At 44.3% G+C, this 21,813-nt stretch overlaps 1 protein-coding gene across 19 annotated transcripts in view; it reads right to left on the bottom strand.

Annotated features, from left to right (window-relative positions):
* AOPEP (aminopeptidase O (putative)) overlaps positions 1-21,813 on the bottom strand; it is a 354,373-nt gene that overhangs the window by 39,339 nt on the left and 293,221 nt on the right. Inside the window, exons 14-15 of one of the 19 annotated variants that reach the window (XR_010407867.1) lie at positions 3,633-3,783; positions 1,784-1,868 (exon numbers count right to left, since the gene is read on the bottom strand). The exons of 15 other annotated variants lie outside the window; for them this stretch is intronic. The gene's annotated coding sequence lies outside the window, so the exon portion shown is untranslated. The remainder of the gene's footprint in view (positions 1-1,783; positions 1,869-3,632; positions 3,784-21,813) is intronic. 3 more of the 19 variants (XR_010407866.1, XR_010407871.1, XR_010407868.1) reach the window with 3 other exon arrangements.

Here is a 21,813-nt window from a genome sequence, read left to right as displayed (position 1 = left end):
AGGAGTGGAGCGCGGACTGAAACCGGACTGAAACCGGTGAGCCGACTAAAGTAACTGCCAAATCTCAACCAGTTGTCACAGCAGCTCTCCGTTCTCCCACCCTCCCTGATCGACAGTGCCTTCCTCCCTTTGTGAGGGCCCTAGGGCCTCGTCAGGCCTGCGTGGTGGCGCGGACCTGGATTATACAGCCACGTTTTCCACGTCCACCGGGACAGGTGAGTTTTGCTTACTCACAGCTCTGATTCTGGCCTTCTCTCCGCTCGTCCTCTGACACAGTGACCTGTAAGCTCCAATGTGTGTCATTCAATACACTCAGTTCCAGTTCCAATCCTCTCAGCCATTCAAACTCATTCTTGAAGTCAAAACTGATACGGATTGCTAATACCAGGCCCTCCACCTGGAATGCCCTCTGACTCTCCTTATCACTTTACAGGGGCTACCTTTTCAAGAATCCTTCCAGCAACATTTTGCGCCTTCTGGGTTTTATCCTCTCTTCCATCCCCATGCAGGCAGTCCCACACCGCAGCGCAACAGAACTGGCAGTGACGCTGTGCACAACACACCGGCTGTCTGAGCTCCTGGAAGGCCCAGTCTTTTCTTTCAGCCTCCCCACCCAGCCCCCAGCACAGCCAATTTGGAATTAATGTCACCTGTCTTGTGGCAAGATCAAAGTTTCAATCTTGTGCCCATTAGCACTAATTTTAGCAACTAAAATGATGAAAATTTGTTAAAATAGGATCAACTTTAAAAGAGAAAATCAAAGATAATACACCTTTTTTTTTTTTAAGCCTTATACCATTAATTTCACAGGCAAAGAAAGCCATTACAGGTAAATGTCATATCTACTTCAGGGACATTTTCTACTCGGAAGCTGTTGACAGCTTAACCACTGTAGCTCTGCTTTATGCAAATGCAGATGGTGCTTTTCTCCCAGAGCACTTCACACATTTGTGATCTCAGCTGACTTTGCCATGGCATTGCAGACATGGGCACACACCGCCCAGAGCCTTAAAAGAGATGGCTGGGGAAAGGGGACACAGAAAAGTCAAGCCACTTAAGACACAAGAAATGCACACAGTGCTGGAAACTATGTAAACATTTTACAGATGTGAGTACCAAAAAGGATGTTTAGTGTTAAAAATAGAGTATTGTGTTATTGGAGGTTTTTGTATGAAGTCAGATGTTAATAACAAATGAAAGTACAAAAAATTCACAAGACAAAAAATGACTGATTCAATTATTAAGTCAATAAAACTATAACTGGATCATTCTTTTGAACAGAGAAATGCCATTTTCCCCCCAAACTAAAATTATAAATATTTGTATGTCAGACTTAAAACTTCTCTTTATATTCAGTAGTTGACATTAGACATTACAGTAAAATGGAAGCCCATTTAAGCTAGAAATACAGGTGACCTTTTCTACTGTTATACCATGTATGTACATGTACATACATATGTAATTTTTCCAGGCAGTAGTTATCAGAAACCTTAGTGAGAAGCTATGAAAACCCACTTTTTTTTTTAAGATTTATTTATTTATTTGAGAGAAAAAGAAAAAGAGAGAGCATGTGTGCACGGGGGAAGGGGCAGAGGGAGAGAATCCTGAAGCAGACTCCCTGCTGAGCTCAGAGCCCCAGGACCCTGAGATCGCAACCTGAGCTGAAATCAAGAGTTAGATGCCTAACCAACTGAGCCACCCAGGCGCCCCGAAAACCCATTTCTAATACCACACAGCCTGTATCTGTCTATTGTCCAACCCTATGAACTCCCAAGTCACTAACCTTTACATTATCAACACTCTCTAGTGCGGGAAGCAGGATAATGTCCACGTCCTAATCCCTGGAACCTGTGAGTACGTTAGGTTACCTGGCAAAGGAGAATTAAGGTTGTTAATCAGCCGACTTGGAGATGGGATGATCCTGGATTATCCAAGTGAGCCTGAGGTAATCACAAGGTCCTTATAAGTGAAGAAAGCAGGCAAGGAAGAGCCAGAGAGACAGCAGTATGGGAAGGACAGGCCCCAGCCTCGCTGGTTTTGAAGGTGGACACAGGGGCCATGAGCCAAGGAAAGCAGGGACCTATGGAAGCTGGAACAGGCAAGGATGTGGATTCTCCCCAGAGCCTCCAGAAAGGAACAAAGGCCTGCTGACACTTTGAGGTTAGCCCAGTGAGACGGATTTTGGACATCTTATCTCCAGATACTATAGATAATAAATCTGTGTTAAGTCCCAGAATTTGTGGCAATTTGTTACAGCAGCAATAGGAAACTAATACTAATACATCTGGGTCCCAAGTTCCTCTTATAATCAACGTCACTGCTGCTCAACATGTGAGGAAAATAAAAACATCCGTTAAAAGCTCTCAGTTACACCTGCACTCTGATCTGTTTCCTCCTAAGAGGGGAGAATTTCTTCCAGGGCCCTCCCCTCATCCCCAAGCACACAGCTTCATAGGGAATTTCAGGCTCGATTCTAGGGTCTGAGAAGTTTGCTGGGGTCGGCAGGCTGAGCTGAGAAGAAAACTGGATAGGAGGTCTAAAAGCCCTTTCAGGTCTGGTTCCTAACTGCTTTGCTGCTTTTATAGTGCCACGGAGGCCGGGGCAGAGCATGTCAATGAAACAAAGGACAAACATGAAACAAAATGCCATGGGCAACCACGTCTTGATCAAATCTAAGAGCGATTCAAGTTAATAAGTAACATAACCCCACCACCTTTTTCATGGCTTTAATTATTACAGCCAGTAAAAAATATTCAGGCCATCCCTGTTTAGTGATTTTTTATTTACCCCTAAAGGCTAAAGTCTTCATTAAAAGCAGAAGAGCTATGTTCAATTCAACACATATGGTGAGATCACAGCCCAGTTTATTGTAGTTTTTTGAAGTGCCACCCCCCTCCTCAAACATACACACACAACCGAGGACTCTGGATACACAGCACTGCAATTACAATTGGGCCATATCAGGTTTTATATTACTACATAATTGACTTAAAACACAAAAACTTATTTTTGAATAGTTCCCCGCATTTTCTAGTTTTCTAACACAAATCAATCTTTTCCTGGGGCCATTTCCTCCACTGTTCAAAGGGCACATTGCTGCTGTTGGAAGGGGTCTTCCTTTGCCCCCATATGTTTCACTCGGTTGTGCTAAACCTGGCCAAGTTCCTGAAGAGCACAGGGCCTTGTGGATGGAGAAGCCAGACAAAACATCTAAGTGGTAAAAGGAATGGGTAAGAGGTTGGAGCAATCCACATGTCCACAAGATCAGTGCCATTGCTTTTTTTCATCATGCACAGCCTTTATCATGGAACCGCCTGATTTTGATGTTTTCCAAAGTCCACGCTATTATATTTTCCAAAGAGAAACAATTAACCAGCCGTATCTTTCCAGGCAAACTCTTCACTGAGGGAGGAAGGGCAATTCTCTGTCATGCCCTATATTAAAAAAAGCAATTTCTTCCAAGTGTACCTCACTTGGATCAGTGTTTTTTATATCTTTGGCTCTCCTGTGGTATTACTGTCTGTGGAGCTGAACCGGCATGAGAGGTGCGAGGGTCATATCCAAATGAAGACCCTGCCCCCCACAAGAGAGGAAGGCTGAGGTGGAAGTGATTCTGTCACAAATGGCCTCACCTCCAGGAACACGCAGCCGGAAGGGAATGAGGGAACAGGAATGTGGCCTCACCAGAAGATGTCTCTTGGAGCACCTGGTCAGAAATAAGTGAAGGAGAGTTCTATGTTCTTCTCTTTAATCCCAAGGATGGAGACAGATTCTGGAGAAGCCCTGGAAAAAGTGGAGGAGCCTCAGGCAGTGGGAAGCAACCCAAGATGAAACACACCTGGGCCCAGGGTTGTGACATTTTTCCTTTAGAAAAAAGTACTTATCATGTTGCTGTACAATGGTCTAAGTCTGGAAACTAAACTTGCTTTGTATTCGACCATCCTTTTTTTTTAAGATTTTATTTTTATTTATTTTAGAGAAAGAGAGAGAGCACGTGTGTGCACACGCAAGCAGGGGGAGGGGCAGAGGCAGAGAGAGAGAGAATCTCAAGCAGACGCAATGCTGAGTGCGGAGCCCCACGCAGGGCTCAATCCCAGGACCCTGAGATCATGACCTGAGCCGAAATCAAGAGTCGGACGCTTAACCGACTGAGTCACCCAGGCACCCTGACCATCCATTTTTATTAGCTGACTTGCACACCGTGAAATACAGCCCTCCTTCATCTCTAGTTCTCAGAAAACCATTCCTGATAGCAATGTAATTCTAAAGGGGGAAAAAAAAAAAACCCAAAAAAGAGGCTGGGCATTAAATTTTACAAAGCACGGGAAAAAAAATTCCTATCACTGCAGGCACAAGCCTGTGGGAAGGGCTTGGGGAAGCAGAGCCCACTGGTGAAGCTGTGGCCTCCAAGTTGCCTGACCCCGTGCTCCTCTCCCCTCCTGTGGTCCTCTGGGACTCAGGAGAAACCATCCTCCACCTGCCGCTGCTTCTGTATGAGGAGGACTAACAAGGCCTCTTCCAGTCCCTCCTACATTTCCCTAATGCTATTCTTATTGTATTCCCAGAATTGAATTAAATTAAAATAGCATCCTTCACATGCCTTAGTTCTGTGGGAAAAGGAAATATATCAATCATACAATAACTATAAAAATTTAACATCCTGAAAACTGTTTTCACAAACTCTGAGAAAAAAAATAACATCAGCAATCTTATTTAGTCTGCTGTTACAAATCATTCTACTTGATGGTAAATAACACCAGTGACTATTGTAAAGATTTTTAAAAAGTAGTAACATGAAAAATGAATGAATGACAACAGACAAACACGATGTCCATAGCAGGTAAACAAATTAGTAAACTCCTAAGTTGTTTCTGTTGTATAGCCTGCCCTCAAAGCCTTTAGGAGAAGTATTCTTAAAGTAAAATGTGTGTTGATTGTAGGATAGGACTTACTTGAAATGTGACCCAGCTTTTAGCAAAGCCACAGATAATTAGCACTGAAGACATAGCCATGTAAAAATATATGAATTTATTAACTGTTGCTATTGGTAGCACAAAATACTGATTTGTTATTTGCAAAAATACGATTCTTAACCCCACCAGTGCAATTTAAGTCCCTTCGTTGTGTGCTGTGAAAATAGAGTATCTTGTGAACAGCTCCTCTGAATTCAGGAAAAAATCTAAAGATGGCAGGATGTCTCGCTTCCTCATTAGAGAACAATTTTAAGTTGAGAGGCACTCCGTGACTTGTTTGCCTAGGGGCACAAAGGTTAGAACCTCGCTGTCAGCTCATCCCCAAAGTCCCAAACGCACGTCGCTGCTACTAGACAGAACAAATCCAGTTTTTTAAAAATTTGCTCAGAGACTTTACTTTTTAACCTCTAACATTACCTTTACTTGGACCTTTCCCAACTGATTCACACTTCTCAAGATGCAGACTCCCAAAGGCATAAAGAAGCCGCTGGCTGACCCCCTCCCAGCACCCCCTGCCACTACACTAGGAAATACTGAAAGGCACTGCACAAATTCCTGCAGGTGTCCCATTCGACTTCTGTCTGTCCAGTGGATCCACAATAACCCTGCTTTCAAACCTAGAGCTGGTAGTTCCCCCCATGAATCTAAACAGTGCTTGGTCTAACAAGATCACTTAGAATGCCAAATTTTCTGGCAACCTTATTAAACCCGCCTCATCCATAACCTCCCCACGGTTATCTTCAAGTCCAAATCCCCAATAGCAACAGTAAGCCACACTGACTCTGGGGCTGCTCTATCATCTCCCTCCTGGTGGCAGTGGAAGCACTGACCCATCCAAACAGGAGTCTATGAGTCCTGAGAGCCGCTACAGGAAAAGAGGAAATAAGCCAGTATTCAAGACACCATCCAGTACCCCTTCACGGACAGAACCTGCTGCTATCAGTAAGGAGATCCACGACTTCTAACAATCTGAATGCAGGACTAATTAAAAATACAGGAAAAGAAATCTCCCTTAACAAGAGAAACCATTTCCATGAGAAGATCCTTTCTCTTGCAGGTTACCTTGGAGGAAAAATACCCACAACTTGTTTGTACTGTAGAAATATTAATCATTTTGCAGGGCGCCTGGGTCGCTCAGTTGGTTAAGCGACTGCCTTCAGCTCAGGTCATGATCCCGGAGTCCTGGGATCGAGCCCCACATCGGGCTCCCAGCTCGGCAGGGAGCCTGCTTCTCCCTCTGACCCTCTCCCCTCTCACGCTGTTTCTCTCTCTCTCTCAAATAAATAAATAAAATTTTTTTTTTTAAAAAAAAGGATTAATCATTTTGCAACAAAAGAAGTCCTCATTTCCTAGATTTAACCACCAGAATCTCTAAATAGCCAGGTAGTGGCCTGGATTTGTTTGCTGTAGTTACCAAGAGTTGTGGCAAGCAGGGGTTATGTCATTAGGCTTTCTATCATTTTATTTAGAGTTTTTTTGATTGGGGAGGAGAGAGAGGAAGTGTGTGTATATGTTTATATTCAGATTTAAAATTTGTGCAAGTTGCCTAGAAACCAAAGCACAGAAGAATTCACAGCCTGATGGATGCTAAATTGCAGCTGCTGGAAACAGCATGTTCTCCCAAGCACACTCCGGGCTGGGCTCATTACTATATATCCCTGTCATTCAAGGTTGATGGTATCTAGTTTTCCAGGGAGTTTGGTTTAGTTATACCATTACGTTTGGTATAATGAGAGAAATCAGCGTTTTGTTCACCCTGATTAAATGCACTTAATTCTTTAGGAAACTTAGAAGGAGGTCCCTTCTCCTGTGTCAGGACTGCACATATGTATGACGTTTTACATTTGAGAGAGATACAGGCCTAAGTTAGATGGATGGATGGATGGATGGATGGATGGATGGAAGGAAGGAAGGAAGGAAGGTAGGTAGGTTTCTCACACTGAAAGCATTCCCCACACTGAGCAACTTTCACCTAGAGAACTGCATGTATTTCGTACACATCTTAGGTGCCAACACTCCCCACCATGTCACCACACTCTTGGGTCACATTTTGTACGTGGGGGGCTCAGTCAGAACACTGGTCAGGATCACTATAAATCACCACGGGAAGCCAGATAACCGTTAGGAATTTATGACTTTGTTCTGCCAGGTAATGGGCTACACTATGCAGATAAATCAAGTATAGTGTTGCCACAGCTCTCAGGACTAAGCACTTCCTTCTCCAAGTGTGTCTGAAGGCTTACAGAGAGCAGCTGAAGAGAAAAGAACAGCGCTTGCGGGCTTGCCTTTTCAGTTTAGCAAACTGGACCCTTTACCATCTTAAAATGCTCTGTCCCAGTCCTTCAGCAATCTCCTAGAGGCACTGTGCCCAGAACAAAGATGATGCCTTATTTACTCCAAAAACTGAAGGGTGGAGAAGAAATGTGAATACCGCAGGGAAAAAATGCAAGTTAAATTTCTGTGGAACACCTGAATTCATTGAGCTTTGGTGCCCAAGATGCTGTTTTTTATACCATAATCTCAAACAATGAAACCCTGCACACCCTTTACAACCGAATGTAGCAATGCTTCTGATGACTTTTAGATGCCAAGGACAAAAATATCTTCCATAGTTATTTGTACAGCCTATCATTTCTATCAATGAACTCTAATCCGCTTTCTGGTAAAATAAACAAAGGATGACTTCAGAAAGAATTCCTAAGATAAAATGGTTAGAGACTGATAAAGGAAAATCCTTTCTTTTTTTTTTAAGTCACAATAAAGGCTAAAAGGTGGATGAAAAAGTACATTATTTCTGAAACTTCATAACCAAACTACCAACACCGTTCTGAGGTCATGTCGGTGAAACACTCTGAACGCGTCTATGGGTGCTCTACGATGTTCATGCCCACAATCAGGCTACAGATACCGCACACATCTGTGATGTTCAAACTGCACAGCAGCATACCAGCTTTGAATGCAAAGCTAAATAGATGCTGCCACTTTCTGCAAGTGGCACATTCAGAATGCATGACCTGCCAAATTGCAGTGAGCATCTGATCCCCTCACAGTTGAACTGGCAAGAGATGACACTCAGGGCTCGGACTGCTAAGGCAAGCTTGAGGCCAGGCCGGAAGAAGGAGATCAAAGGGCCCTCAGAGCCACAACCCCCCACCCCCACCCCCCAGCTGACTTCAAGCCCTGTGTCTCCAGGTCAGACACGGAGTTCATGGGACAGCTTTCCTCCCTATCTCAGTTATGTCATGCCTGGTGACATCTGAAACAAACTAACAAAAACAAAAAAATCCTCACCATTCTGATATCTGCTGAAAGGCATACAACACCACACCTTTTTTTGGTGTGCGTGGCCAATAATGTATTTAAGATAATTAGGGAGCAAGGAAAGCTTTTTACAAAAAGATTAAATGTATTTATGAGGGATGAAGGACATTCCCCCACCCTCCACTATGATTGCTGTCATTTCATGGGTTGCCACTCTTAGAAATTTATTTAAAACTTAGGATTTTTTTTGCCATAGGTGAGGACTGAAAGCAATAGGGCCTACCAGATAAATTCCATCTTCATGAATTACAACTTCAAATAATAAAATCAAAAGATGTATTTTCAGACTTTCAAATAACTAAATTAAAATGTCCTTCTGAGAAACCAGTGTTAAGATCTTGAAAAACCAAGCAAGCTCACTGGAAGATTCCAACTGCCTTCAAGCTTAGAGAAGCTTTTAGGCTTAAAGGAAATGTGCTCGCATAGAATCACAGGTACATCCTCATAAAGGAACTCTTAAGCACAGCAGGAATTCTTAAAGACATCTCAATTACTAGACAGCAAAAATCTGGGGAGATTTAAGACATGAATATTTGTACAATCCTTTGTACTCAAGAACACTCACTGTGACCAATGTCACAGGAGCTTCTCCCTCCCTGGGGTCTGCAATCTCTCATGTTCATTTTCTGGATGAAGCATCTGAAAGCATGTGGTAGGAGGGGAGTCTGAGCGAATGAATGATGAAGGGGCAGTGCCTGCTCTTACTGACAGACAAGCTATGCTACGTAGCAATTTCTTTAAAAAAATATTATATGAATCTGGTGTCAAAGGGATTAATTTTAAAAAACAGCAAAGCACCAGTACAAAGGAAATTCCTTAGAGAGTTACTACCGCTTAGATCTTCAAGATGTTCATACTGGTCCTCAACATGACTCAAACTGTTAGCTCTGGTTACTGACAGCTCCCACAGGATGCATAATTGGGGCAGATTTTTCAAATATGCCAACAATTAATGTCCAGTCTTGGGAAAAAAATGATGTGTGATTTACTGTTAGAAATGTTTTTCTTCCAAATTATTAAGTGAAATGCTAGGTGTATAGGATGTCTTCCTACTTCTCTCCCAGGTTCATAATGAAACCAGAAACATATCAACCAGTCCAATCCAGCCATTAGCCAGAATCACAGCAAGGCCTGCTTGTCAAGCTTCTCTTTCTAGAGAGCCATATTACATCACCGAAACAGTATGTGCTTTCTCTCAGTGTAGCTCATGTCAAATCAAGGACTGTTAGCTGATCAGAATTGAAAGCATAATTGTTCCAACCTTTCTCCATTAAAAAAACATGAGGATATTTACATCTTCCAAACAAGTTTCTTTAGCCCACATAAGAACGGATGAGCCAAAGGAGGCCTCATAGGCCACAGTGCGTGGATTAAGGGGAAAATTATTAATACCCATGCAGAGTTTCAATACTAGCTCATCTTTACTTTTAAATGGTTTCACCCTCAGCCTTCATGCCATTTCTGCCCCATTTATCATTCAACTTATAAGGAGCATGGTCTCAAATTCTCTCATCTCTGTGATCTGTAAGAGAACTCGATTTGTATTTACCAGTTTTGTCCTTTCGTATACTGATGCTATTCTATCAAATCGACCTTTATTGCAAGGAAGGAGAAAACGGGGGTGAAAAAGAATGATTTAGTGGGTGTCTAGACCTATTTTCCTTTATTAAGGGATCCACTTTATGAAGATACCAGTCTAAACTCTTATTCAGAAGGATAGTAAGAATAAAGGTGAAGTAATCACTACTTACATCTTGGCTTTGAGCAATAAATAAAAGTATGATTAAGTTTCAAATATAACTGAAAACCCAGGTTTTCATGAACGTATCCTAAGAACAAAACAACATGAATTTCAGGACTCAGAACAAAATCTCAGAAGACAAAGCAGGAACATGTCATCAACAGGTCATTTAGAAAGCAATTCTCTCATTTTCAGTAGAACTGCACTAACATAGTGACAGCAAAACAGGAGAAGAGAACATACATCTTTTTTTTTTTTTTTTTTTTTTAGATTTTATTTATTTATTTGACAGAGAGAGACACAGAGAGAGAGGGAACACAAGCAGGGGGAGTGGGAGAGGGAGAAGCAGGCTTCCCGCCGAGCAGGGAGCCCGATGTGAGGCTCGATCCCAGGACCCTGGGACCATGACCCGAGCCGAAGGCAGATGCTTAACGACTGAGCCACCCAGGCACCCCAAGAGAACATACAACATCTTATAATCACAATTTGGTTAAGCAAATGAGGATTATAAATTTCTATGTAGAATATACCAAATTTAATGGATGACGCATAGAATTTTGGGCATTTAACTTCTGACTATACAATATGATTTTTACTATGTCCATATGTAGAATCATTATGTAATTCATACTCGATTCCCATTTCTGAAATGGCACAAAATAAACACAAAAAACATCACTGTGATTTGCTGAATCACATAAAGCTCCTATTTCTAAATGTCAAATATTTCCAACGTGATCTTTTTGGGGAGAGGCTTATTAAGTAAACTTACTGTATTATTAATTAGAGTGTCATATAATTAACCTAGTATTTCATTTTCAAAGACGGGGAAACTTTGAGTTATGGACTCTGTACCTTCAGTAAGCCTCTCAACATGAAGAATCGCTGACCAATGGAGAGACGACCACACACACGTAAGCCCATCAATTCTACTAGTTTAACACGTCACCTACGATAGAAAGGCTGGGTGGAGGAACATGACTGAGTGGAAGGAGAGGGAAATTGGACAAGTAGATTCTGCAGGAGGGTAGGAGTCACCATGTGGGGTGAGGGGGGTGGATAAGAGATGAGAACGAAGAGACGTGCTGGGCACTGGGAGGCATGAGGCACTTGACTCAACAGGTTGGGGGAGAGACCAGCACCAGCAAGAGGAACACAGGTATCAAAAGAAGAGGTGAAATGAGGACGCATGAGGGTGACACCTCGAATGTGCTAACCTCTGGCCTCCATGACCCCGGGGTAGAGAACGGCCTCAGAGATGAACAGCACACGGCAGTGGGGCTACTCTTAGCTGTGTCTGCTGACTGAAGCTGCAGGCACCTTCCCTCCAACCATGTAAGGTATGCTCCAACTCCACTGTTTCTAACTGAAATCTCTTCAGAAGTTACACTGGTATTCTGAAAACAGCCATTCTAAAGATCTTATTTATTTATTTATTTATTTATTTATTTGGGAGAGAGAAAGAGCATGTGCAAGAGCAGGGGGAGGGGCAGAGGGGCCCGACACGGGGCTCGATCTCATGATCCCAAAATCATGACCTGACGTCTAATGGACTGAGCCACCTAGGCTCCCCTAAAAACAGTCATCCTAAAATGAACTCGGGTTGGGTGTTCTAGCACTTGGCACAGTATCAGGCAAATCCTTATCCCCATTACACACACGCATGTCCCTGGTTGGTAAAGAACTCTGGGCATGTTTCAGGGCAGCACAACCTATAAATCAGTGATAAGGCTATTTTCTCATAGAATAAAGGCTATTTCACCATAGCCCAGAAGTGGGGACAACTATAGATCACCCTGCCCTGACTTTATGCAGTCATGTATTTACCAGTTTGTTTCAGGGAACGTGTATGTATTCCTCAGTAATGCCTACTGTGTGTGTACAAGTTACAGATCCCAGTCCCCGGTGCAGCTGAAAGGTGCCGCCACGGGATCTTGTGCTTCTGAGAGACCCACAGAGCAGAGTGGATGCTGGCGGGACACTGGCTCTTCTGACTAGTCCCACTGGACACCCAAGTAAGGGTGAACATCGCTGTCTTTAGAAGGGCAGAGAAAAACATCTCCAGAGTTCACCCGGTGGCTTCTGTGTCAACAGAAATACCTTTGAATGGCAGAACTTAAATGAAAACATACCCAAGAGCCATGTTTTAAAAACAGTGCTATAGAACTTGCTTATTTCCCTGGAGGCAAAAGCCCGCTCTGGTCCAGAAGGGACAGGCCTTCCACTGAGCCACGAGGCCCCACAGACAGTAGGGGCCTCGTGTTCTAAAGACAGCGATGTTCACCCTTACTTGGGTGTCCAGTGGGACTAGTCAGAAGAGCCGGTGTCCCGCCAGCATCCACTCTGCTCTGTGGGTCTCTCAGAAGCACAAGATCCCGTGGCGGCACCTTTCAGCTGCACCGGGGACTGGGATCTGTAACTTGTACACAGTAGGCATTACTGAGGAATACATACACGTTCCCTGAAACAAACTGGTAAATACATGACTGCATAAAGTCAGGGCAGGGTGATCTATAGTTGTCCCCACTTCTGGGCTATGGTGAAATAGCCTTTATTCTATGAGAAAATAGCCTTATCACTGATTTATAGGTTGTGTTGCCCTGAAACATGCCCAGAGTTCTTTACCAACCAGGGACATGCGTGTGTGTAATGGGGATAAGGATTTGCCTGATACTGTGCCAAGTGCTAGAACACCCAACCCGAGTTCATTTTAGGATGACTGTTTTTAGGGGAGCCTAGGTGGCTCAGTCCATTAGACGTCAGGTCATGATTTTGGGATCATGAGATCGAGCCCCGTGTCGGGCCCCTCTGCCCCTCCCCCTGCACCTGGGGCATGCCTGACCAACCCCAGGGCCCCAGAAGGGCCAGCACGTGCACCTACAGCACCAAGAGGTGACCCAAAAAGGAAAGGCACACCACCAGAAGCAGCTGGCCCCGGCTAGTCAGGACCAACAGGGCTTTCTCAGACATACAAGATAAAGGGTGTTTTCAGGCCCACTCACCATCACACCAGAGGGTTTCTGGGCCACCACACATTAGTCTGATAACCTTGGACATGTGCCTTCTGATCAGGTTCCTTTCCATGTTATGGTTAACACCACAGGATGAGAGAAACCACAAAGTACAAAAACTACAGGGGACTGAGCAACTTATTCATGCCCCCTGTAAGCACTGGAAAAAGATGTCTTTAGCAGAAACACACGTAACCAAAAGAAAGGGTGGGGGCTGTGGAATATCAAAGCCCCTCAGTGTGGCACAAGGTCCACAAACAGGATAGTCCTCCAAATATCTGGGACAAGTTGAAAGACGGAGGAGCACATAGCGTCCGCTTGTCAGAATTGAGATACATCCAAAAATGACCCTAAATGATGTGATCCAGTAACAGTTTAGGATGCTCATGTTTTAATTCTCCCACCCTCTGGGAGCCAGGCTGGGAAGAGGATTCAAGATGCACAGGGAAGCTTCAGCAATTCTTTGATTCCTCATGGGAGTGAAATCCAATGGCCCCCTTTTGTCTTGCCAAGCGTGGAGTTCTGACCTCATGCTCCACCAGCTGCCTGATGTCAGCGCACGGGCCATGAGCTGTGCTCCTGGCCTTTGATGGAAGGCGAGGTCTCAGTCAGGTATTAGCTGCTATAAAGAATTTCTGAGGGACTTACTTTCTTCTCACATGAAAATGAGGACCCACATGACATCATGTTCTGGCACTTTGGGGACGTGTACAGCATGCCTAACCAGAGTGGGTCCTGCTATTGGATGTTTGTGACAAGAGAGAGCCTACCTACGATTCATGATTCTGTTTAAACTAAAAAGAGCAGATGCATGAAGAGCCAAAGGAGACAGATGCACTGACTCCATTTCATTTAAGTCAATACTGGTAAATGCAGAGAAATCTATTAACTGCCAAAACAATTCACGCTATTCACCCGCATAAATCTGTATACGACATTCACTTTGTTTGGTAGCGTTACCAGGCTCACGGCAGGTGCGTGCGTGCGTGTGTGTGCATGTGTGTGCCTGCACACCCCAGGGATGAACTGAGCACTCCAAGTGCCAGACTTTCCACTAGCTTCGACGAAGCCTCTCTGGGAGGGGTTTTCCCCCATGTAGACAGCAAGATAGCCAGGAAAGCCAGCCCGGCTGCACAAAAATGCAAAAAAACCAAAGAAGAGGCCAGGCATCAGTTATAACCCCTTTCAGGACTCAATTACACTACTCTGAAGACTATTTGCATTTTAATAAAAGCCAGAAAAGACAGGCCGGCTGTGTAACTGCATGCATATTCCTTAGAAACAAGTTGGGAGTATCAATTTCAGCGTAACTCTTGAAGTAGAACAGAAATAGCCCCACAGTTAATTGCTGAACAGAGGCTCATCTTCCATAATTCGCATATTCTGACTGCAAGCTCAACCCACAAGTCACGAGGTGAGCTGGTAGCACACCCTCAGATCCTGAAATGGATGTCCCTTTGATTCACGCTGAGAGAGAAGAGGAAACACAGCATGGCTGTTGCCACTTTTTACACCAATGGTCACACCCAGAAAGTCAAAGGTAAAAAAAGTCATCCCCCAGCCCTGAGCTCACTCCTGCCATCATCCATTTGTGAGATTGTGACATCAAATCACAGTCTCCATTTATAAAAGTTTACTCTGGTACACACAAGATCGTTTCCACATGGATTTAGTTAAGGTACACAAGTCCCTGGGAAAGCCAGGATTCCAGTACTCACTGTCCATCAAGTATGTTTTCATGAAAGGTATAAAACAGATCTTTCCAAAAGGCCAAATTTCAAAATCAGTGAATTCAGTTAATTAGAAAAAATAGAAAGTAGCCTGAATGAACCACCTTTGAAGTCACAAATACAAAACATACTCCCATTCTTTTTCAATAATTTTTTTCACTAAGAGACTTAAAAGACAAACACCGGAATAGTAAGAGTCTACAGCTCTCCGGATGACTGGATTACAGAGAGTCTTTAATTCTCTCTCTTTTTTTTTAAAGATTTTATTTATTTGACAGAGAGAGACACAGCGAGAGAGGGAACACAAGCAGGGCGAGTGGGAGAGGGAGAAGCAGGCTTCCCGCCAAGCAGGGAGCCCGATGCGGGGCTCGATCCCAGGACCCCAGGATCATGACCTGAGCCGAAGGCAGACGCTTAACGACTGAGCCACCCAGGCGCCCCTTTAATTCTCTTCTTTATACTTCCCTATATTTTCTAAATTTTCTCTAATACTATATCACTTTTTAAAAAAAAAAGATTGTATTTATTTTAGAGAGACAGAGAGAGAGACAGCATGCGTGCACATGCGCTCAAGCGTGCGTGCAGGAGCAGAGGGAGAGAGAGAGAATCTCCAGTAGACTCGGCACTGAGTGCAGAGCCTGACGCAGGGCTCAATCCCAGGGCCCTGAGATCATGACCTGAGCCAAAACCAAGAGTCGGTTGTGTCTGACTGAGCCACCCAGGTGCCCCGACGGTATATCACTTTTATAACAAGAAAAAAATGTTAATTTTCTTGGCTCAAGTTGGTTTGAGACTAGAAAGGGAGCTAAATATGCTGAACTGAGGTAAATATACAGGAAAAGTGCTGCACAGGAAAACAAACTACCCTATGCAGAAACTGGGAACATAGCACCCTGCACCAGTCAACTCAGCATTCGGTGTAGTTTCAACAATCTGAGCAACATAAACCAGGTTCCCCAGCGAGCCCACCCAATCAGCCCTATGGGGCGGGCATACTGTAGCCTATGTGTCACTCCGATCTGACCAAGAAACTCTCAAAGACCTAGGCAAGGCTTAGTAGAAAGCCGAGTTGTTACATTAACAGTGGACTTAGTTATTACAAATGAAACTGAATTAAAATTAATTCCAACTCCCTGCCCCTGAGTAAACCTTTCTTAGGAGCTTCCTTCCATGAGAAGGCTGAATTAACTTTTTTCTTCCTGGTGTCCCTGATTAGCTGCTGGAGAAGATGCTTTTAAGCACTGAAATGTCCAAAATATCAGCAACAAATGGAAGGAGAATCATTACTATTGGAAAATCTGCAAACTGGAATCAGTGCTAAAATCGTGAGAAGCTGGTAGAACGCCACGTCTCTCAAACCCAGGGATGAAGAGTGACTGGCATGGCACCAAAGTGGCCTGGAGTCATGACAGGATGGCAGGTGTCTGAGGGCCCAGGAGGGGGAAATGCTGCACGCAGGGAGGACACTTACATGTGCGAGCTCTGAGGAACTGCTCTGCCGAGAAAGCATGGGCTAGAAGGGGCTGCTCCTGGGTGGATCAGGGGCATGGCTCTTCGTCAGGAACACACCGCAGACAAAAGGGCAGAGGCCAGGAAAATGGAGACTGATAAGATGATTTAATGTGCGCATCTAGGCAACATCCCTAAGGAATTCAGTAACGTCAGCATGAAGCCCAATAGCTCGGTTCTTCACCCTCCACTCTGCCCTAGGCCTCCCTACCACATCTCTTCTCAGAAATATGTGACTAGCCTCATGATGCCCCCCATGCCCCACTGATGGGGTGCACAGTGACGGGGAGGGTTCTGCGTTGATGAAGGCAGCAAGCAGTCCTAGGGAGTACTGCAGAGCCCACAGGACAGTCAATTAACAGCAAAGGAACACAGCTCAGTGACCTGCAGCACCCCGCCCTCCACAGGTCCCTGCAAGCTTTGCCTCCCCCCCATGCAGCCTCTGAGAGCTGCTACTACCCCCATTAGCTCTGCCACTCCCTTCCACACATACCTGTAACATGGACTGAAAGCCTGTTGGAACGTGGAGCCAACAGCTCTCACGGTGTCAAAAATAATGCCTCACTTTTAAAACTACCCTGAAAAGAAATTCTTAGATATCCTAACACATGTAATACATATAATGAGGAGACCTTAATAGAATGCCCCATCTGTAATATAAAGGAGAATTAAAAGGAAAGTGGGTCCGGATGCATTAATGTGGATTTCGGTATTTACAAGCCCGTGAACCCTAGAAGACATAATGAAGCAGTAAGAGGCCTAAAGAATCCCCATAAACACACAGCTATTAATGCAAACTGAATCAAACATGCTGTGGAAGTTACTCAGACACAAAAGCATTCTCACTGAGGACATGGTTTTCTGAAATGGCAAGCATTTGGGGGAAAACTCAGCAAAATACAATCCTCCCAGATTTACCTGGCAGTCACATTCCTAGAGAAGTCAGAAAATATTAAAACTGTGCCTAGAGAGTCAGGTCTAAGCTCCGATATCGGTGCCAGGATTCTCAGCTGTCTAACCCTGCAGCGGGCACCTAAAGACTGCAGGAAGCAGCACATTCCTCACCACGCTGGGAAGTGCTACGCACTGCAGACACACTATTCCCAGACTCAGCCCGCTAACGGCCAAGAGCACCCCCCAATCACTGTGACACAACATCATCCCCATGGGAGTGGTTCTGCCCCGTGAGAACGGCTCCTTGATACCAAACTACTGCCACGTCAGAGTGCCAGAACAGAAACGGAGGCCAGGCTAGGTGCCACAGCCCATGGTTAGCTGTGGCTGTCTCCTCAGCTATCAGAACGTATGAGAACATCTCTGCCGTGGTTTTTCTCCTGTGTATTTCTGTCACTTGGCACTTGGGTACCCCTCATCCTTTCCTCTTGGGGAGGTGAGGTGCTCCCTCATTATTATAAAGAACATTATCTTTACCCACTCACTGCTAAAACCAACCCTCAACAAGTACAAATTGTTCAAAGACCAGCAGGCCTGCAGCAGGTGTCCTGGGGCACCTAAGGAGCGGCCACAGACCTCACCAGGAGGCTCGGTCATGACTAACTAGGACTTGGCTAGAAAAATGTTTATTTGATAAGCTCACTGCCAGAATAAAACATACCTGCAAATCCAAGAATAAACAAAAATAATAAGCAACTTTTATCACTTGGTCTTAAAGGTGCACAGTAATCCCTGCCATGTCAAATGATGGGATAAATTCTTCTTGTACAACTTTTGTGAGGCCTTTGGAAATAGCCCAGGTTCATACAAATACCCCTACCTGCATTTTTAATAAAAAACCCTTAAAAGCTACCTAATTCTATAAACTAGAAAACTTACCATTTGATTATTTAAAGCACCATAAAACATGGTTCTACATACACATGTGTCTACTCTATATTAAGACAATGTGTATAATTAGAAATATAAACTTACAACCTTTGGCATGAGCAAAAGAGAAAGTAACAAAAAGAAAAGCACAAAAAATAAAATCCCCTCTCAAAGTAAACTAATTTAACGTTGAAACAATTAACATCACACACGGCCTCCATACTTCTTATCAAGTCTACAAAAAACCCCACATAATTAGAGATTAGAGAGGACAGAGTACCCAGGACTACAATTTCGGTTAACATGCATTAACAATTCTTGAAAAAATGCAAAAAAACCCTAAAACAGTTTCTACTTTTCTTTGGTGTGTAAGAGTATCAAATAAAAGTCAAAGGTTAAGGTTATTCCTTAAATATAGCCTATGGTTAGGGTGTAAAGAAACTAGAACCCTCATGCATCACTGGTGGAAATGTTAATAGGGTATAGTTTTTTGGAAAACAATCTGGTAGTTTCTTAGTAAGTTACACATAAGTTTACTGTTAAGACTTCTAGGTGCCTACCCGAAAGAACTGAAAACACACATCCACACAAAAACTTGTGAGTCTTTATAGCAGCATCATCCACAACAGCCCCAAACTGGAAACAACCCAAATGTCTATCAATTGGTGAACAGACAAAATGTGGTATATCCATACAATGGAATACTACTCAGGAAAAGAAAAAGAACAAATTACTGATACATGCTACAACATGGATGAACCCCCAAAACGGTATGCTAAGTGAAGGAAGGCAAACGCACAAAACCACATATTGTACGATTCCACTGATACGAAATGTCCAGAAAAGGCCAATCTACAGAAAGAGAAAGAAAGTTACAGGTTGCCCACAGCTGCGGGGCGGGGGGCAACAGGGAGTCACTGATAATGGGTGCCAGGGATCTTTCAGGGATGATAGAAATGTTCTAAAACTGGATTCTGGTGATGACCGCACAACTTAGCAAATTTATTAGAAACCAATGAATTGTACACTAAATTTTATCCTCTAGCCATTACACCTGACACAAGCTGTTAAAAACATAACACACACATACATAGAGCCTCTAGCTGAAGCCCTGGGCAGCTACGAAATGTTAAATCTGTGTTTTGGTTGTCCCTCTTTCTTGACTCCAGACTGGAAAAGATGACATCAGGCCAGTAACATTATGAGAATGCAGAATTTTGCTATTCAATTTCCTCTTAAAGATAATAAAGGAGCATGGGGGGAGGGAGGCACGCAGGGGGAGCAAATCAATCTGCTCTTTCCTCATTATGGAGTTCAAGCTGGGTCACGGCCCTATTAGCCGGTAACCACGAGTAGCTTACTTATTACTGCACACGGCCGGCGGGGGCAGTGCTGGGGCCTGGGAACGCAGAGTCCCCTGCCCTATGAACATAGGACCTTTGTCATGGGCAAACCTAGGCCAGGCACTAGGCTAAGCATGCTAATGGACACTCCAAACAATCAAGAAATGAGAAACCAGGGAAATGTTTATATTCAGTTCATGCGCTGAAAATCTAACACAAGCCACTTACCTCCCAAACCTCAAAGTTAGGCTTTATTAGTTAAAATTGGTATCAACTGAATAATTTTACACAGTGAGAAACCTCAGTCTGGTAAGCAGGCACAGCGTGGACAATGCCATAAGACGACCTGTCTTGCTTTCCCCTCCCATCTCCTACTGAGTCAACTGCTGCCAAGCACCTACTAAACAGCTGGGCAGGGCCTTACGGCCAGTGTGCTAGCTCTGCCTTGCAGACTCAATGACGGACCCCTTCCCAGCAGGACAGCAGACTGGATGGCATCTGGCACTGTTCCTGGGCACAAAGACCAGGCTCCAGGGCCATGTCTGAGCGCTGGGGGCCGACGGTGCCCACTGACGGAACGGCCCTCTAGGACATGGGTCGTGGAAGAAATAAGAGCAAGGACAAGCTAGTCCATATCTGGAATTTCCTGACCACCATAGCCAAGACTGGCCCTGCCATGTACTCATAGGAGGTTCCGCTGGAAGCCGTGGCACACGCGCCATGTCGAGAAGACAAGCTTCTTAGGACCACCTTATATGTCCCTGTACAAAAGTTTCTGAACAGGAAAAAAAAAAGGTAATAAGTGATAAGAGGGCCCATCTGACAGAAACGGTATGCAATTATTTTCTGTTGAAGTTAGCAGGATAAAAATCCATCTTATGAAAAATGAAATGCAGTGGAAAACAGTAGAATGGGCAGGAAAACGGAAATGCTATATTTATCCTCCTCTCTCCCAGCACTCTTGAGTATTTCCTCTATTTTCAGAAGCAATAAAACTGTTCTCCCTCCCAGCATTCTCCCTGCACTCTGAGACACACTGGCCGACAAACTGGCCAACGAGCTCCGCCGGCAAGGCGGCCCCCGCCCGGCCCAGAGTGTAGAAAAACACACCATCTCTGGGGCAGCCGGCACTCACACAGGATCACACAGATGCAGGTCTGCACACTGTTGCAGCTATCCGCTGAGGGGTGCCCCCCCCCCCCCGGGCCTATGAAATCCTTCCAATGGCCCTCACCACTCATGGAGAGGTATGGCACTGCCTGGGAGAAAATGGGGAGAATGTTCCAGCAACTTCCTCCCCAGGGGGGCCCACAATGCCCCTTACCATGAGCAAGCCTGTCGCTGAACTCAACAGAGGTAAGAATATTCCAAGAATGCCAAGGACGAATGGAAAGGACCAGCAGTGTTTTTTCATGATTCATTCCCCTCGTTCCAAACCTACTTTCTCTCTCATTCTCTTATCTCTATTTAAAATAAACTTCACAGAGGAAAAGTAGGGATCAGGTGAGTTAAAGTGGCAACCCGTATAATCTGATAGAGCTAGCTGGCTAATAGACCGTTTGACATGAAAATTATCCTACATAAAAATACAATTTCTTTCCCATAAAAAATTCAAGCCTGTTCATAATTTAGAGGGCATGTGGAGTCTCAATCCTTAGCAATTAGGGAGCGAAGTCAGTCCACTGGGTTTTGTCCAATGACCCTTTTAACTACTTGAAAATGATGTCTGATTATCAAATAATGTGATGGCTTATCTATAAAAACTTCTTTCTAAAAAATATTGATTCTTGATTTACATAAGCAAGGACATTCTGAGAAGCCTTTTTAAATCATGCATAATACATTACTCATAGTTGAGACAAACACTGGGCCCATTTCTTCAGGGTCTAAGTGGGTTTCTATTAGTAAGTCCATGCCTGGGGAAACTCACTATACGGAGCCAGCTCTACATAAGAATAATAGTTATTGTAAACTCAGACTTCTATAGCTGCGGGGGGGGAGGGGGGCGGGCAGGGATATCTCAACACTTGTTTCTGACAACTTCCTGGAATTCTACAGTACTCAGATACCAGCAAGCACTGTATTTCTGCCTGGCCAGACCTTTTGCCAAGTGAGATGACTGATGACTTTAATTAAGACCTCAACCCAAATCAATAAAACTACTACTGAGGACTTCAACTAAAACTTTCTTGGAGGAGCCTAGTGGAAACTTCCAACAGAACCCCAGGCACTATTTGCCTGGGGCAGAGCGGCCTCACGGAGCAGATTCCGGGGTCAGCTTAGCAGAGAGGTGCACCTCTAGGCGTAGCTGAGACCTGCCAGAGAAGTAACTGGGCTGCCTCCCCGGTCTTCATGCTGGGG

The sequence above is a fragment of the Mirounga angustirostris genome, unplaced genomic scaffold, assembly GCF_029215605.1.
Source record: "Mirounga angustirostris isolate CCGP_5_RB_7025 unplaced genomic scaffold, mMirAng1.0.hap1 SCAF_15, whole genome shotgun sequence".
Taxonomy (NCBI): domain Eukaryota; kingdom Metazoa; phylum Chordata; class Mammalia; order Carnivora; family Phocidae; genus Mirounga; species Mirounga angustirostris.
This window is presented reverse-complemented; position numbering and strand designations above follow the sequence as displayed.